This window comes from Marmota marmota, unplaced genomic scaffold, assembly GCF_001458135.2.
Source record: "Marmota marmota marmota unplaced genomic scaffold, marMar, whole genome shotgun sequence".
NCBI lineage: Eukaryota > Metazoa > Chordata > Mammalia > Rodentia > Sciuridae > Marmota > Marmota marmota.
The window spans coordinates 3,458,382-3,478,448 of record NW_025999968.1 but is presented as its reverse complement, the minus strand read 5'-3'; the positions used below and the strand labels follow the sequence as shown (position 1 = coordinate 3,478,448).

General features: G+C 35.6%; 1 protein-coding gene and 1 long non-coding RNA gene across 4 annotated transcripts in view; both read right to left on the bottom strand.

The window, feature by feature from the left end:
• Positions 1-20,067, bottom strand: part of LOC107136298 (limbic system associated membrane protein) — a 621,536-nt gene that overhangs the window by 577,623 nt on the left and 23,846 nt on the right. The gene's annotated exons all lie outside the window — the stretch shown is intronic.
• Positions 1,518-14,742, bottom strand: LOC125616892. Its single transcript, XR_007347666.1, has 2 exons — positions 3,832-14,742; positions 1,518-3,798 (listed from the first exon to the last, which is right to left on the bottom strand). It is a non-coding gene; the product is annotated as an uncharacterized LOC125616892 (long non-coding RNA).

Genomic DNA, 20,067 nt, shown 5'->3' with positions numbered 1-20,067 from the left:
GTGTTTTTTTTTTTTTTTCACTAATCTAGGGTCCAATGTTAATATGTTACTAGACAAAAAGTAGTTGCTCAACAATTATTTTGATGAATGCAAAAATGAATGAATGCATGAACACACACCACAATATATACTTGCTAAAGTCCTTGTTGAATTTAAATAACAACAACAAAAAAAAAAACAACTATGTAGGCAAAAGTGCATTTCTCTTGTGACATGGATAGCTGTATATGTCCCATATGGCTGAGGTGATAGGCTCCAGGCCCAGCTCAGCTGCTGGTTACTTCATAACCCCAGGGAAGGCCTGGAACTCTTTTTGTCTTAGACACACAACTGTAAATTTATTAGAATTGACCCAGAGTCTCTTACAAGCTAAACAAATATTCTACCACTGAGCTATAGCCATAACCCTTTTTAAAACTTAATTTTGAGACAGGGTCTTGCTAAATCACCCAGGCTGACATCTAACTTGCTATCCAATCCTGCTGCCTCAGCTGGGATTACAGGTGTGTGCCATACAGTCTGGGTGCTTTGAAAACTTTATGTAACGTTTTGTAATTTTTTTCTCATTTCGTAATTATTTTATGTGGATATTTAACTTCTAAAGCAGAGTTGAATAGCTTTTACATAGCATTATGTATCCAGTAGTAGACTTATGATACAGGGCTGATAAATAAGATGATTTCCACCATCCCAAAGTTTATACTATGTTGCAGAAAAAAAAATGAAGAATTGTGAATCATGGATTTAAAACACAGGAAAAAGATATAATTAAGCTTTATAATATATCATAATCCTGAGCTGCAGAGTCCTCAATATGTAACACTGCCTAGTTCATACTATCTGCCCAATAAATGTTCAAGGAGTGAACATTTTAGAAAATAATATACACACTAAAATTTATGCTTGAGAATTAATCCTTCTTGAGGAGGGGAGAATTGAGGAAAGAGAAGATTCTGAAATGATCATATGTGATCAGAGACATCCCCTAGAAGAATGTCTAGCTCCTCAGGCATTCAAATATTTGTGAATGGATAATTTTAATAATATAGACTCATTATGTGATAAAGCTACATGAATGATAGAGGGATTTAAGGATTTGTGTTTATTTAATGGAAAAAGAAAACAATGGCCTAGACTATACAGAAAATCATTCAAAGAATGAATGGGAAATATTTAGGAAAGTATGTTCAGGAAAGGTGAAGTATTGGGAGTATAGCTCAGTGTTATAGCACATTCTCAGCCTGGTAAGGTTCTGGGTTTAATTCCCAACACCAAAGAAGAAAGCATGGAAGAGGTCTTTAATATAGAAGATAAAGGAACTGTTCAGATTCAAAGAACATATACATTTGTACTAGATGCTGAAAATGACTATGAAATCAGGGTTCTCAAGGAGTTGGCAGTATAGTGAGGCAGAAGCATAACCAAGGAAATAAAAATAAGAATAATAACCCAACAAGATGGTCTTGAACAGAAAAGAGGTGTTTTTTTTTTTTGTTTGTTTGTTTTTTTTTTTGTTGTTGTTGTTGTTGTTGTTCTTTTGTTTTTCTGTGGTGCTGGGGATTGAACCCCAGGCCTTGTGCATTTGAGGCAAGAACTCTACCAAGTGAGCTATAACCCCAGCCCCAGGAAAATAATTCTTAACTAAGATCCTGGTGGGTCATCAAGTTTTCCTAATGGAGGTGAAAACTGAGATAAGAATCAAAGGAGAAGTTGGAGTCAGGAAAAAGAAAGTCTAGAAGAATTGGGAAAGAGAATGACACAGTAGAAGATGTGCCCATACCATGTGGTTACATTTTGAATAAACTGGAAAATAAGAGGAAGGTGAGTTAGGAAAAGAAAGTAGGCAGAAAATAATTTAAATGTTATTCTCAAGAAGAGTGGGGAGCAATTGAAACATAATAAGAAAGGCAATGATATTATTAGAGTAGAATCAGCATTTAGAAAGTTCTGCCTACAATGTGTTGAATAGATTGAAGGGGCAACAGAAAACACTGAAGCAGGCTGCAGGCTCTTTCAAAGATCCAAGGCAGACATAACAATGGCCTCAGTAGAGATTATGGGATGGGCAGGCCCAGAAATGCTAAAGAAGAGAGATGTTAATTAAGTGAACTAGGCAAAACCAGCAGTGTAGAAAACACTGGGAAAGAGCAAAGCAGTTAGGAGTAGTGCCAGTAATGAGCAATCCTGAACCAGGATTGACTGATGACAGTATAGGGACTGGGTGGGTGAGCAGTGGGAAGGTTGGTGGGGGCGGGGAAGCAAATAGTGAGAATCTGGGTCTTCTGACTCTGCAGGATGAAATCAGATGCTCTGTGGAAGCATGGAGAGAAAGACTTTCTTTTGATCCACAAGTTTATAATATACCGAGCAAAAGCTACTGCCCACCTGTCCAGAGCCTATGAGAACTACCAACTCTGGCACACATGTGCAAACTATCTTGGGCTCACTTGTATATAAAGAACTGGTAAAAGATTGTACATTTGGAGTGCTGTGTGTATGTGTTCCCTGAGCTTGATGTGCAGAAGTGAAGAAAGAAAATAGAAGAGCAAAGAAAAGCTGCAAAGTTAAAGTAAAACAGCTGAATTCTGACTTAAATTGTCTCTTTGCTTCATTCCTTCTGAACTAAGGAAAATCTGCAGACAAAGATTAAAGCTAAACTAATACCCTCTACAAATTTTTAAAAAGCTCCTGGATGTCTTTGCTTCTCTCATATATTCCTAGAGAAACTAGCTGGCCAATTTCTTTTGTTGTTAATTTGCATTTCTAGGGTACAATCCTCTGTTGAGGTTTCCCTTTGCTCTAACAGCTTTTGTCCTCCAGATGTACAGATGTGTCAACATTTGGCATTGTCATTAAGCATCCCAAAAGTCAGGTGCCTTCCATGGCTGGCTTCACCACATCAGCACCACTCTCAGTCACTTCAGATCTTGTTCTTCTTAGACACCACAGTTTCTTACACAGCACATCTTTCCTTATTCTTGTTTTTTTTTAATTTCTTCTTTAGTATTAACTTTTCTTTATATCTCTGCACTGGTTTGATCACACAGGTATAGTCACCTGGGCATATGCAGCAAATGCTATGGAATGGATTCACTAGCAAATACTGCATTATCCCTTCACCCTGACCTTTGGAATGGAATTGCTTAAGTGAAGATGTTCACAAGGGAAGACCCACCAATAGCATGATGTTGATCTGCTTTAACCATGCATTTTCTTCAGAAAATTCTGGTGTCAAGGACATCTGGGAAATGAACAAGGTAAGGGCTTACAGTAAATTATGGTCATTCAATATCCACTTGTACTTTGTTAGGCAGTAATAGCTCAAAGCTTCCACATAACATCCAGCAGTCTATCAAGGAAAAAGCTTGTTGCCCAGGATCTAATGCACCTGAGGTGTGATTTACTGATATCAACCTACATACTCCTTTGCTGACTCAATCATCCTTTCTAAACCTCTAAGATTCATGTTGAAATTTCTCTCTCAAGTCATATGTAACCGACCCCTGAATTCTTCTTTATGAGGAATTAGTTTCACTATTTCAATTCCCACAGGAAAATCACTCTAATAATTAGTTCACTATCTATAGACTATAGACCAAGTTAGGATACAAATGTCCTGTCATCAAGTATAATTAGGAATATACAGATATAGCTACATATAGACGTTTATTAAATTGTCCAAGTTTGTTCCATCTTCAGATTGTGATCTCTTTGAGATGAGAGGCTTGGTCTTGATATTTTTATGTCCCACTGTCTAGTAGTATATAGTAGTACAGTAGTCTACTATGTATGGTATACCTGTTTATATTATATATACTATATATGGTATACCTGTTTATATTACTCTATAAACAATCTTATTTCATGAGTCCAGTGCTCAAAATAGCAACCCAAAACAGAAAATTTAACCACAGTAATTTTTTAAATAATATATTTCACTATAACATAACATAGTGAAAGACATTTGGTGATGAACATCCTAAATATACTGTAAACAGCTGATATGATGATATTTTTAAGTGATAATTATATATTTTCATTGTGACTTCACATGTTAAGGCTAAAGACCGAATTTAAACTAATACATATCTAAATATTGAACAGACATTAGTGAATTGCTTCATTAAGGTACTATTTGCAATTCTGTTGTGATGAATAATCACTGTTCACTTCAGAAAGATCTCCACTCTTCCTGAAAAGTGTCATACTGTGAAACTGCTGACTGAGGATCAGCCTAGCTAGGAAAGCAAAGTGTACACATGTTACTTACACTGCTCTAATTTAAACATATCACCATGTCTGGTAGGAAGAAAAATATCTTTAAAAATACAAACAAAAACATCCCTAAGATATTTTTTTAAGCAAAGAAAAAAAAAGTCATTTTGCTTGCATATAAACAATTGTGAGCCTATATTATTATTCTAATAATTAACTTGGTATTTATTGGCATTTAGCCAAATTTAGGCTGCATGTGAGTATATATACATTCATATAGATTACATATATATTTACACACACATATGTCATGAACCATACATATGTGAATATATGTGCTCATTGAATGCATTGACTTATTCATGGTATGTGCTATGACTATCTTCAGTTTTAAAGTAAACATCAAGTGCATAATACTCAATGATTATATACTCCATCCAATGTTGGCAGTGCCTGTCAGCATTCCTTGTACATACCTTAGACAAATAGTAGACAAACATGTGTTTAACCTTGACAAAAAGTATACCTTTACTCTTTCTGTCTGGTAGAAATGCTCTTGCCTTTGGGGAATGCTCTTTTCTAATCTCCTTATGTTTCAGAAGCCCCAAGTCTCTGGCCTCAAGTGTTAGCATATGATCCAGCTATAGCCAATCACTGTATTCAATTTCCCTGATAAATTAATTAGCCCAGAAAAGGCACCAAATCTAAACTATATTAATCAGTTTCTTCTAAGGTAGGGTAATAAAATAATTCATCATCCAAAGTGGATTTTTTAGATAAAAAGGAAAGTTATTAGTAATTATATTGGGAGAAAAGGCTTGCAAACATGATTTTGGATAATAAATAGAAATGAATGATCTCTTTAGAATTTTCCCATGAGTTAGGAAACCTCAGGCTCCACTGTATCCTAAGGAACATTCTGATTCACAATCTTAGAGAAAATTACGTTTTTCTAGAACTATTAAGATGTGGTTTTGTACAGCCTGCAGAACTCTGAAGAAAAGGGTTTGTGTATATCACCTAATTTAATTTGCTCATTTTAAAGATAAGGAGACTGAGTGCTACAGAGAGGTTAAAAGGTCTATCAAAGTTTCTAAAATATTTACAAGTAGGTAAATAATTCATCATGTTATTTTTATTTCCATCTGTATTTATATTATGCATTTGTCTATCCTAAATTATGTTCTTGTTGTTTCATATCATGCATACACTTGTTATTCTTAAGAAAATGTGTATCTTCTTTCAGAAAAACATTTTGATTATTATTATGGTTTAGATATAAAATATCCCACATTAGTTCATGTGTGAAACAATGCAAGAATGTCTAGAGGTGAAATGATTAAACCATGACAGTTGTAACCTAATCGGTGGATTAATCTACTGATATTGGTTAACTGAGTGGTAACTATAGGCAGGTAGGGTGTGGCTGGAGAAAGTAGGTCACTGGGAGTACGAGTTTGGGGTTTATATTTTGCCCCTGATGAGTGGATCACTCTCTCGTGCTCTTGTGCTCTTTCCCTCCCTTTATTTCTCTCTCTCTTTCCTAGTTGTCATTTCCTCAACTGTTTCCTTTGCCATGCCCTTCCACCATGATGTTCTGCCTCATGGTGGCTCCGAAGCTAGGAATTTGGCTGACCATGGACTGAACCTCTGAAACTATAAGCCAAAATAAACTGTCCTACTCTAAATTGTTCTTGTCAAGGATTTTAGTCATAGTGATGAAAACTAACTAAAAGAAATACACTTCCTACATGTCTCACTCAAATGAAAATTTAATAAATGCTTCTAGAATCAATAACAGGTAAATGGAATTCAGTATTCATCATTTGCCTCTAATGAGCTTTCTCTTTAATGACAACAAAATTAACATCAAAAAATAATTTCTATACTTGAATATCAAAGGGTAAATTTTCATTATAAAATATTTAATGCCTCTAAGTACCCATATTTCTTTGAAGAATAAGAATGTGTGTATGTGAGTGATTGTACAACTATCACAAGAATAACTAGTTTTCATAGGGATAATGTACTCATTTGAGAAATGAAAGAAATTTTTCTAAGGGACAGAAAGTTTTAGTGACTTAAAATATCTACTAGAATAAAATGTCCATGAAGATAGACACCATTTACATTGTTATTACTGAAGCAGGAAATGGGACTGAAAAACTATCTTTTTATGAATAGAAATAACCAGAGTAAGGAAGTAAATTATCTGGAAGGTGAAAAAAAAAAAGACTCACTAAAGAGTGAGGGTGGTAACATGGGGAAAGTAGGCAGTGAGGTAGAGAGAGGAAACTAGTAAATAAGATACTGAAGTGTTGAAAACAATTAACAATGGATTTATACTTCCATAAAAGTAACTATAAATGTGTTTAGGTATCTGGATAAGAATCTTATAATTCATTTTTGAATCTGTTTATTGAACACTTAACCATCCACCATTGGTGGTAAATTCTTTTATTTGCTTTCAAAGTCTATTCTTTAAAAAAGAAAAAAAAAAAAAAAAAGAAACCTTGATGAAAATCTAATCAATTCACAACATGGAGAGAGCATGCATTAAACAATCTACAGAAATAAAAATTAGCTAAAAGTCTAAGTGCAATGATTTCTGTGTGCTCTCAAAACTGTATGGATTGAAACACATAAAGTTTTACTACTATGCATTTTGTTTTCAAGATTGATGTGGTAAATATCTCTCATAAATGATTAAGGAAATGAAAAAGTTATGAAATACAGGCTTAGAATCTTTTGCAGGTCAAAAATAAGAGATTTAAGGAAAAACTATTTTCTCCCAAAATTTTATTCACAGTTAAAGGGAAAAAAGAGAAAAAATCGTATTAAAAGAGTTCACCGTTTGAAATGTTGCATGGATTTTTAATAACAAGAAAGGGCATTTATATTCTATTGATTCCATGATTATATTGATTGCAAGTTTCTGATTCAGCTACAAATACAAAATCAAGTTTAAGTGTCTAGTTCTTATGATCTAATGGTGAAAGCTGGGATTTTCACTGTTTTTAAAGCCTCAGGAAATGTTCATTTCTGTCTGCATTGGGGAGTTTCTAATAAAGTAAAAATTCACTATGTTAGCATCAGATGAAATTGCCTTGAATAGCTAGACATCATAAACACCATGAAGATAGTTTCTAGTTCTTTGCTCCTTCCTGGCATAGTGTCTTAAATAGTATATACACATAAACAAGTGTGAAATTAATGAATGGATTGATGGATGGGTTAATGGATGGGTACATGGGAGGCTGGATGGATGTAATGGAGAGATGAAATAATAAATGGATTAGGATGAGAAAATGGGTGGATGATTGTAGAAACTTTGTATAGTTAAAAGAAGTACTCTCATTATTATTACAATGATGACAATGACAACTACTTTGTAACTATATTAGTCACAAAATCACTCTAATAAATTTAATAAAATAGATGATTTCCTTCTCTTTAGTCCACATGCGTACAAGGTGGGGAACAAAATTCTGTTTATTTGGGCACATATCGAAAGCAATGCTCAGAACATACTAGAGAAATGAGTCATTTTTTTTCTCTAGAAATGTTCTTGTCTTCTACATAGGAATTTAAATGTATAGCAATTCTGCTTCTCTCCCTCTAAACATCTCAATTTACAATGCAGGAAGTAGGTGTAATTATCCAATTCAGGACTGTAGGTATGTTAACATTGGACAAAACAATAGAATTTAGTGAAAAGAGGCAAATCACTGGGATGTGGGGATGAAAAGATCACAAAGCCATTGAATTCAGAGGCTAAGAATTTCTATTCAAATTTGAGTGTGTATCAGATTGGTCGTCCAAAAGTAATCTTTCTTTCCTAGAGGTAGATGGCTCAAAAAGACTCAAAGAACAAGCAGAGGTGAGTAGTACTAACACAGTATTTCAGTGAGTAGGAGGTCAGAGCAATTTACCACTCTTAACAGGGCTGTCTGGGTTGCACTTTGGGGGTGCCTCATGTCATATTATATTACACTGTTAAAGCTGCATTTCAGGAATTATGGATGCTATGCCATTACCATCTAGACAAACTACTAAATTATTTGTATGGGGAACATGAGCCACTTACTTATCTTCCTGATAAGGACGGAAGACAGGAGGGGAATGTCTGGGAGATAGACAGTGGTGGGGACTCCTCTGTCCGGGTTGCAAAAACGCCATTCTTTGACATGTTGTGTCTGACTGACACACTGATAGTAACAGACACATCTAAAATATGAAATGTTTCCAGTATGATAAATAGTTGGAGAGGGGGTGCAGCATCCTGACTTTAAATGAACAAGTAAACAACATGCAAAACTCCATGCAAATGAGGGCATTCTGTGATCAATAGGAGAAGTAAGTATAAAATAACAAAGAAGAAAACATTTTAATGACTTTCATAAATATTTAGATATATAAGATTTATAGGAGGAAGCATAAACCGATTTTTGCAGGTTAATATATTGGATCAACAGAGGGTGAAACCTACCCAAGACCATGCAATTAGTTAATAATGGAGAAGGAGGAGAATTCATTCTTTTGATCGATCGGGAAGCACGTATATGTGAACTTTAGCAGGCAAACAAGAAACAAACAACAAGACAGAACCACATGAGGTGAATAAACTAGAAACAAGTATAATTTTATTACTGGTGCATGAGCCTAGGAAACTACTGGTCTTTATGTATATTGCTTGAAGCAGTATAGACCACAAATATCAATGCTGAATAAATTAATGTACAGAGATATATCCAAACACAAACTCTTCCTATGCCCTAGAATGATACTATAGATGTAAGTTAGGCTTATAATATGAACTATATCCTTTAATTGATAAAGGAATCCAAAATTTATTATCAAAGATTTTAAATTCCTGGAGGTGGCTCTTTTTTCAGGAGGAACACTATTATTATGAATTCTTTCTTGGTGATTTCCCTCTTAATTATGTCTCTCTGAGGCTCATTTTCTTTCATTCTATAATACATTTTTTCCTGCCTTTCCTATTTTTAATTGATACCTAAATAATTTTACTTTAAACTCCAAACTCCAAATTCTATTTACATCTTTCTCAGTTTTTGATTAAGACCTGGGTTGAAAATGATGGCTATTGCAATATAGGAAAATGGCTAATTCAGAGCAGCACGCATATTTCTTCTTGAAAGGCCTATCCCCTCTTGATCTCCTTCTGCTTTGAACCATCATCATATAAAGAAAAATCTACAATAAGTGCTTGGTCATTTTTGACAGAAGGTAGACAAAACCATAAAAAGAAAAACAGGGCAATTGTGAACAAAGATTTGCAAATAGAACTGTAGAAAAGTGTTAAGTGTAAAGAAAAGAAAGATGAAGCCTAGGAAGAAGTAAAAAGAAGAAGTGCAAAGGAAGAAATTATGACAAAGAAAGGGAGGTAGAAAATGAAAAATACAAGTGATGGCTCTTTTTAGTACTTCTTAAGCCACCTGTCTTTGATTCTCATAGCATCTGCTGTGAGAGTATGAAGAAAATTTAACTTTCTGCTTTCACTAATTGAATTTTTTAAATTTAAATTTCAGGTTCTTTTAGAAGACTGATTAAAAAAAATAGCCAAGAATAACTGTCTATGAAGGGAACACACCATACATTATACTCAGTTCATAATCATTTGCATATCCATCTATTTATCTTCTATTGATGTGTCTATACTAGTATATTATTTATGCATGTGTCTTTCTAACCAGACATCCATCAAACACCTCTGTGAAGCAGATACACAGAAAAATTTAAAAAGGTTCTTTGTAATAAAGCAGAAATCTTTTTTTTTAAAATTAAGTACAGGTAATTAAAACAAAAGTCAAATTTAAATGACCTCAGGGAATGATGGCCTTTAGTTGATTGTCAATATTGATTATGGCAAATCTTAAATCATATTCATTCTCAATAGTAGTAAGCCTTTGAGGAATCTCTATGCCACCTTCCAACCCCAGAAAGTATACTGCAAGATTATATTTCCTATCTTCATTCCTTAAAAACAATTGCTTATTTTAGGAGAAAGGTCCAAGTGTAGCCTAAGAATTTGCACAAAGGTAACTTATGGAGGCAAGCTCAGGGTTGTTCAATCTTAGGATATTGTTGTTTATTGTTTCATATAGTACTTTCATGACTATGGTGTATAATTTGCATGCCCGATTTACACTGTCCTGTAAAATGATGAATTTGCATTCTAGGGTTTATAAATTGAGCATGACAGGAGCTATCCAGAGGCCAGTGCCTGCCCAAGCCCAGATTCCCAGGTGGTCACTGATGATATTGGTTCTTACCTCAAGGCCCAGCTATCATTAGGCAGGGTAACCCATTATACTGACAATCTGCCAAGACATATGTTTCTATAAACACTATTAGGTTCCAGTTTCATTTAATTTTATAAAGTATTAAAATACACTATTGTACATGAACCATTGTTGGTAAGAAGGTACATTAGAGCCTAAAGTAAATAAATTTAAGAGTAGCCCTTAAGTTGACCATCACACAAACTTTTGTCATAATATTTCCTATCCAATAATTATGGATAAAACATGGACTCTGAGAAAAACATTCTTAGAAAAAGTCTTAAACACAACTCAAACTATTTTTTCCTTCTTTACACATGTTTGTGTCATTGAAATTTTATATAATGTGCATACATTGCTTATAATTGGAAAATGTGATTTAAGGTCATAGTCACAAAGTGATGAATGTTATTGTAAGTAAATAAATATACAGATACCTGAATCATTTATCAATATGGTGTGTTTGTTCCACATGTATAGAAAGAATGTTTTCTTTCTTTGGAGAAATTCACTAAAAAGAGAGTTTTTTTGGTGAATCTGCAGTACGTAACTTCTGAAAATAAAATCTGAATGTAGAATTATCTTTAGCATTCTTCTACTTTTATTATTTTATCTGGGGACAAAGCAGTACATATTGAGTTTTCCTGCCTAGGAACATGATCACACCTCAAAAACTGGCACAAACTTTTCATTTATGTTCAACACACTGAGAAACATACAGTCCTGACTATGGCCATAGTAAAAATATGCATGTAATTCTCTTAGGCATCATGCATGATAGTTGTTATTTTCCCCATTTTCAGGATCAAAGAGGTTGGAGATTACACAACATCTTACAATGAGTTAAATGGTCAAGCCTATCTGATTTCAGTCAATGATCTGTCATACCAAAAACATAATAACTACATAAGAGCATAATAATTGATAATTTGAAAATTAGTTACCTTGCTGATCCTCAGATACACAATGAGTATAAAGCATAAATCCTTCTTTCCTTTAGTTGTACAATCTTTCTCATGGAGAATTCATCATTAAATATGTGACCCAGTGCCTACCCAGCTGGACTGTAATCAGAAGATATGCATTTTATTTCCAGGACTGCTGCTGAGTCTTTGTATAGTAATGGACAAAGAGATTTGCCCTTCTTCTACACTGGTTTTCCCATCTGTATACCAGTGTTCACATTTGCCTCCTGGTTACCTGGGAGGGATGTTGGGAGTGCTAATGAGTTATGGTGCATAAAGCTCTTCAAGTTTCTTGGATGAGAGATGCTTTTAAGTACAAAGTGTTAGGTTATCATTGACATTGTTATGAGACACAGTAAAAGCTTAACCACCAGCTGTTTGTTCAAGCATTTTCCTCCTGGATCCCTCAGGCACAATGTAAGTGAGGTGTGGACAAAGCATAATTTTCAGGCCGAATTTGGTGCTGAGGCACTTTAAGATGACATGGGCTGTCTTGCTCTTTACTGCTGAGGGGACTTCTCAGGGAGATGAAACATCTCTTTATGTAAAGTCTTTTTCTCATCAGTCATAGGAAGTTGCTTTGCAAGCTGGAATTTGTAGTTTTCAGTCATCACACCTTCCTTTTAAAGATGAAAGTAAGGTAATCTTTCCCAATTTATACCTATGGGAAACTGCCCTGTGACTCAAGGAAGTCAGGACAAATTGTGGAATCAGCCCCCTCCATTCTTTCTTTAGAAATAGCACCAGTGTAGACTGGAAAGGTGAGCAATAGATCTATTGTAATGCAGGTGACAAGAGCCAGCCCAGATGCACTTTTCCTGCCATCACTTAATTGCTCCATATTAATATATAAATACAGGGAGACCCAACAGAAGATGAGGTAAGTAGAGAAGGAGTTGTGCTTATTTAGTTAATAATTAATTACCAGGAATTTTCAACAGTGGGACATTAACCACTTGCCCTTTTAAATGGTAATAAATAGCAGACATATGTCTAATTAAGAAGCTGTAAATGCTTTGGAGGAGCTAAATGGAAGGAGAAAGATGCATATTTATGGAGCTATACTGAAGGAAAAGTAAGAATCATTGGCATGTTTAAAGCAGGCTCTCCCAGTGGGAGTCTGCTCAGATTCCAAACTCCCTGCCTCTTCTGCCAGGGCATTTCACAGAGGCTGGTGCCAGGCTGAGGGGGACTCAAAGATTCCTTCAGTGATTTCTTTCAAATACTGTTCCTTAATGGATCTCCAGAGAACCTCACACTCCTATCCTTTCTGAGTTTTCATAATTAAGGTACAATTTCCATCACATTAAGACCATCTCTGTGTTTTTGCAAAATCTCTATGTAACACCTAAATCATAACTCTAATAAGAGTCTCAGCACTCTTAATAGACAGTTACATTGAATAGGAAAACCAGAATTTTGTTTATAAGACCCAATTTTTGGCCCCCAAACATTGGAGGTTTAGTTAAATATCGAAATGCCAAGAATTTTGAATGCTCAAAAAAGGGTTTTAAACAAAGACCTCCAGTGCAGGGTGATTCTAAAGGACTCCAGTGAAGCTGAACTACAAAGAAAGTAGAAAGTTTGGCATTGGAGAAAACTCAGAATTTTTCTCTGCCATCTGCTAGAATCCACCTCTAAAAGTAATTGCTGATTTGTAAACTCTGTGTAGGACTACCGAATCAGTCATTTTTTTCCTTGATTTTTCTTGATCTTGGCACAAACTGCTTTTGCTTCTGTTGCTAGCTTGTGTTTTGAAACACTCCTTAACTGCTTTTCTTCCCAAAATTTTCATAGCAAAATTCAGGTCACAGAAAATGACACTTGATCAGACTGGTACAAGCTGCTGTCATTTGGTCCTTCCTGGGAATTCTATGCAAACTCCCATCTATGTCCCCTCTCCTCTTACCCTCTAGACCCATGTTTAGTAACCTGCTGGAAAAGATGGGTTTCCTCTACTCTTCATCTCTTAGATCTAACTTAGGCTTCTCAAGCATGAGCAGCAAATGTTTTTTAATTACTTCCTCAATTTATCATAGGGTTTTTCTTCTTGCAGGGATCATGCCTCCCATATAGCAACACTATTTCTCCAAGTCTCAGGTGGTTGTCTGTAACACTGTACTGTTACAGTGACCATTATATAACCTCTCTCTGCTCTCCAGAAGAGACTCCAACTGAGGAATTTGGAAGGGCAGCTAGAAATTCTAAGTGCTCATACACAATTATGTTACCCAACCAACTAGAATGAAGAAGGAAGCATGAATGAACAAGAAGACAAAGCAATTGACAAGGTTGAGTTTAAAGGATGACTCTGCAAAGAGTCACAGAGGATTGTTTCAGCTGCCTGCCTGAAACTCCCTAAGAACACATAGTCCTAATCCTGGAGGTCTCCACATCAAGGGTTTCAAATGCTTATTTAACTGATAAGTGTTTTTACATCTTTGGCAACTCATTAGAACTCTCTTCCTCCTTGATAAGTAATGTTTTGAGAAACCAAGGACCTAGATCAATGAGAAAAAGGTTCTTAATAAGAACATGAGCTATCTACCAAACAAAAATTAAACAAGCACTGCCAGCAAGTTCCTAGTTCAGAAGCATCCTCCCGAAATCACTAATTACACAGTAAATTGGGCTTGGGTCAAAAGAAGCAGTCACATCAACAATCTTAGGAAAAAAACTCCCAAAATTTGAAAATAAAGTGCATAGGGGACTTTATTGTTTCATATTATTATTTAACATTTTTACAGTTTGGTGACTTTCTAAGCCTCACAGAAATAACATAAACTTAAGGATAAATGAGAAAATAAAAGTTCAGTATTATTTTTCCTATATGAAGGAACATATAGGAGGTATAGGCACTTAAATATAGTATTGATGTAGAAGTAAAATTTTACACCTTGAAGTCAGTACTTTTCCCCACTTTAACCAGGTAGGAAAAATTGAAGAAGCTGAAGAGTCACAGTTGTTCACCATCAGTATTTGACTTCAAGAGTGATTTTCAAAATGTGTCCCTAAACCAACCACATCAACTTCACCTGGGAATTTGGTGGACAAGCTACTTGTTGAGCTCCACCCAAAAACACTTTTGAATATACCCTCTACATGATTCTAACGCAGGCTAATTTCCAAGAACTACTGGTCTATAATGATTTCAGTAGCTATAATTACCCTCTTAAAATTACTCATTCCTTAAAAAAAATAAAATAAAAAACCTCAAATCTCAAATTAATCATGGTTTTTTGGGGAAAAAGCATAATTTTGTGGCATTATAAATATAATTATGTATAAGGTATATTATATATGATTATATGTTTATACTATATAAATATCATTATGCATTATATATAATCATATTACATATTAGATATGATAGGTAATCATATAATAATATAATATTAGAGATAATTAAAATCACATATCTATATTTTCTTAAAATAAGTTCTCCCAAGGGATAAATGACTTGGGGATATCCTGAAACTACTCAAATGCTTTTAAATATCATTAGAAAGCAAAGAAACACTTCCTCATTTCTTGAGCACCTGCTTTATTTTAGGCACTATCCTAGATTTTACAGGCACTGTTGTAGACTTTACAGATAGTTTAATCCTTAAATTATTCATGAATTTATCAGATGCTCTCCTCATATGTGCCATATGTGTATGTCTTCGTACTTATTTGCCATGAAAGATAGAGAGGTGTAGTCCAATTACTCCTAGCCCAGATATTCACTGAACCATATGATTCAGTCACCAAGAGCAAGGTCACTATACTTAAAACTGAATAAGTACTAACACCTGCACTTTCTCTGCCCCTGGTTTCCATATTCATATAATGAACAGAGAGAGGCCACTCTGCACCCAAGGGTGCTAGTACAAATTATCCATGGAAAAAGTTCCAGACAACAACTGTAGCTCAGCAAATCCTGGGTAGAGTAAACAGGGAGAAACATTCTAGTGAAATGATGTTTAGCAAAAGAGGCAGAGGCCTCCTCAGCAAACTGGTGACCTGGTGAGCCTGCAGAAAAAGTAAGCTGGAAATGGCCACTTGCTAATCTCAAAAAGTATATAAATAAATAGACAAAGGAAACTGCTTTGGGAAAGCAGTCCTTCTGGCTCCTTTACACTCTGTGCCTGTCTTTTACTGTTAATCAGCTCCAATGAGGTGGAGAGGAAGAAGGTAGGAAAAGGTGCTGGGTTAACAATGTCTGCCTGAAGGACTAGGCACTATTCCTTTTTAAGAGCACTTCTTTTGATTTAAACGGACTATTGTAGTCAGATCGCCTACCAACTTCCACTTTGGGAATTTTCTATATTTTGGAGGGCAATTTTTTTACCTCATCCAGGGATTATTAACACTGTTAGATATAGACACTGTGGGAGCAGAAATACCAGAAGTCTTCACTACAGGAGGGGAAAACAACAGCAAAACCTTTATCTTTCCCCAAAATACCCCATAATATTTCAGTAGCAGGTTTCTCAAAATGAACTATACACCTACCCTGTGAGGTTTGCTGTACAATTACTCAGCCTCTCACTATCCTGCCCAGCCTGGGCCTTCCAGTTCACTTGTTTCTTCATTCATCTACTCATTCACTCTTTCTCCATCCGACACATAACGAAAACGTATTTTCTGACCTCAAAGATCTTGCATGTCATCAGCTTGAAGCAGACAGAGAAATCACCCACCTTGGGCTCCTCTCATCTCAGTGGGAAGCGTATTTCAGCTAAAACTCATCTCACTCACAAGAAAGACTCGCTTGATTCTTTCATGTGTCTTGAGGTGCCCAGAGGAATTAGAGTCTGGGAGAAATCAAACTAGAATCATTGAATCTTTTTTCTATTGATTCATGGAACTTCAGTGACTTCTACCATGTGGTCACCATAACTTACTCTTTTTTCCCCCCACATTGTTTAATTCATGCATTATAGTTGTACCTACTGATGGGATGTGTTACATGTTAGGACATGCTCTTTACATGGAAACTGTCATTAATCTCCCATAGTAATCATAAACAGTAGTACTGAGTGGTCACAATTATCTTCTGCTTTGTCTTGTCCAAACTTTACCCAGGCTTTACCCTTTCATACAGACTCCTAAACTCTGCTTGCTCCCAAGCTTGATCAAGCACAAAAAAAGTGGAACAATTCCCCCATCTGTTTTTCCTGGCAATTGTCTGGCCACAGCAAGGTGTTGTGTCATTTCCCATTGCTGGTTCAGCTTTCCTTCCAAAGATTCTGCTCATCTCTGTTTCAACCCCATTTATGGTATGAAAGAAAAAAAAAACAAAAAAACTTTTCTCCGCTTGATTTGAAGATGCTCATAGATTTTTGATGTCAGAACATTCTCCCTATTGCAACTCTTTCATTCTGATTAAAGCTCTTCTCCTTATCTAAGTTTGCTTTCATCTGACAATAGTTATTATTATGACCATTATATAGATGAGAAAGTAAAGCCCATAGGATGAAATGAAATCACATGTGGTCATCAAAGGTGAAGTAGGGATTTGTAGGTAGATTTATTTTTTAAAAAAAATCCTGGACAAGGTATATGTATGACCTGCTTTAAGATATTTTTGAGACAAGGCTATAGGTATGGTAGCCTCAAATGACAAGGATCAGAGTATGGTCATTTGGGGCTGCCATTAGATCTGCACTAATATGTATTCATTGAACATTAGGCTTGAAATCAATGAATAAATTCCTTAAAGCTTTTTAGAAGGAACTATTATCTTTGGTGCTCTGGCAGATGGTCTTGGTTTTGTTGTACTATCTTGGAGGGCTTCAATACCCTCAAGTTAGGTATATAGATGATTACTGCTGACTGTCATGATGCAGGCATTTGAAACTTCTCACAGGTAATGTGTAAACTCAAAGTATTATCATAAATAATAATAGTGCCTTACCCTTCATGCTGCATTGTAATGATGCTGATATTGAATTAACATAGGCCCTTGCAGGGAATGCAAATGAAAGAACTCTGGAATATGTCAACAGGGTTCTCGGTGAAGGATTAGGTGTGAAGCTGCCAGGGAGGAAGACAGGTGATACAGTTGGAAAAAGCGGTGAAAGGAGGAAGGCTAGTGCAAATGTATTCTGTAAGTTTTATAAATTTTAAAAGAAAAAAAATGTTTATTCCAATTCAAACATTCCTCTTAAAGCAATGGCATTCACAAAGGCTTTACTATGCATTCTTGCATATGAAACATTGGAATCATACATAAATACAAAGAAGAAGAGAGATAATTCACATTGGTTTTATTTCCATACATTTAAAACTTCATTCTGCAAAACTGAGGTACTATGGGAAATGGTTCTGGGCCATTTGCCTTCAATTAGCATTATTGAAATAAATGATTCTACAAGCACTAATTGAGCTTCCGTGTGGCAGTGAAGCCAAACTTAACTGCTCACTCTTCAAGCCATGTACCAACCCTAATCCTTATTCAGTGACTATATGTGTTTTGTCCCAAGACCAGGAAAGTAATAAGGTGTCTGTACTCAGTTTTAGTACATGTAAATGCAAAACAGAGTTTAAGGGAGTGCCAAGTTAGAGTAAAGTAAATTGAAAAACTAGACCACAGGTTTGTGATACTACATTGAGAAGGAGAATGAGGTACAGAAACAAAATGGGGATCAGAACACATAGAGTTAGAAAGTTAAGGGATGACTCAGGGTGCCTTAGGGTGAGCCAAAGTGAACCTGCTGCAGTTTTTAAGCTACCTCCACCAAGTTCCTCCTGCATAGGTTTACCTCTGCTAGGAATGTTCCTCTCCTTGCCCTTTTAGTGAATATCTCACCATCCCTCAAGAGCCAGGACAGACCTCATCTCTTACACAGAACTTCCCCTGGTATCTGCCTTTTCCCAAAGCACACAGCACTGTCATAGAGCTTAACACACTGCTGTTTTTTGTTTGTTTGTTTTGTTTTGTTTTGTTTTTAATTTATCTACCTCCTGCTAAGTAGAAGGTATATACATGAGGATAGGACAAAGGCCTCCTCTTTGTTGTTGTTTTGTACTTTGTAGCCTCCACATGGAAGCAGTGCCTTAATAAAAACCAATATATATCATTCAATGGAATGATAAAAATCAAGGAATTTAGAGGGAAGAGAGAAAATGGAAGAAGGAAGGAAAGGAGAGGAGGCAAGAAGGAAAAGTGAAAGAAGGAAGCAAACTTTTCTTCCCTCAGTTATATTTGGATACTGTCTTGTAATTTATTTACTTTTCTCCTTTTGTTTTAAAAAGGTATTTGTTCTAATCTCCCATATTTTTCTCACAACCAAAATATGCATCCTTTAATTCTTTAAGTATAAGAGGCAAAAGTGTGTGTGTGTGTGTGTGTGTGTGTGTGTGTGTGTGTGTTGGCTCAGCCAAAAAACTTACAGGAAAGACATCTTTATTCTGAGCATCATACAGTAAGCCCAGAATCAGGTCTTCTACTAGAGCAAATTGCAAAGCAGAGGTAACCAAGTTGATTTTTATTTTCCTTCTCTTCAAAAAGAAGGGATTCTATTGCACATTTAACAGGGCTATTCCTTTGGGCCAACCCCAGCCATGCAGAAACCCATTTGGGATGAGGCCAAGGGTCTGTGCTGTCCATGTTGGAGGATGGCTAACCAGAGTGAGAGGAGAGATTAATCAATCCAAGACAACATCTGTCAGGATATTGAGTTTGTCTCTTGTTATCAGCTGCCTTCACTTCAGGGGCTGTGTAATATTCAATTTGATTATCTTTCACCTGCAAAGAGTAAGTTTCTTCCTTTGCTTAAAAATCAGTACTAGCTGAAGAGGAATCGATCCACTGGAGAAAATGCTGACAAGAAAACGCAAAGCAGAAATAGGACAAGGGGATAAGAAAGGAAGGGAAAGTGAGTTTGGCTTATGTCCTGACCTTATTTTTTTTTAAATCAACTGGCTTGGTTTCCTGTGCCTTTTAGGAAATGAATTTCTTTGTTTCACTTGTCAGTCTTGATTATGATAAATAAATGATGATAGGAGGACAGCACAACTCTTCTGTGTTTCTTTGAAATTCTGTTAGTTTAAAAAAATTTTTTTTAAAGTGTTTTTCTGTGTCTGTGTCAGTGTCAGTGTCCAGGTCCTGTAGGTCTTGTGAATGTAGTGCTGGAAGGATCCCAGAAAGGGCCTGCACCACTTTCATATATTGAAAAGGAAAATTTTATATTCTGGAGAAACAGAGGTGACAGATTTTAGTGGCTTTCATAACCTAAACTTCCTTGAGTTAGCATGGATGAAAATTGACAAGTTCTGCCATCTTTAGAGCATTCATTTCATAAATATGTTTGTTCTCTTTCTTTCCTTGCGCTGTTATATGGATTTCTACTTAATCATTTTTCTACTCAGCCATAGTGGATTCAATATATTTTTATATTTTATGCCATTTATGTTTATTTTAAAGTACCACTCTTTCATCTTCTACTTTGAAAAACTTCCCAATCCCATCTTTGGCACTATGTCACTCATGAGATATCTGAGTCACCAAGCAGAAAATATTTATTAGATGTTTCAGTGTTTTCCTAAATTCAGCAGGACCAGTCACCCAATTCATCACATTTTCCTTACCCTGA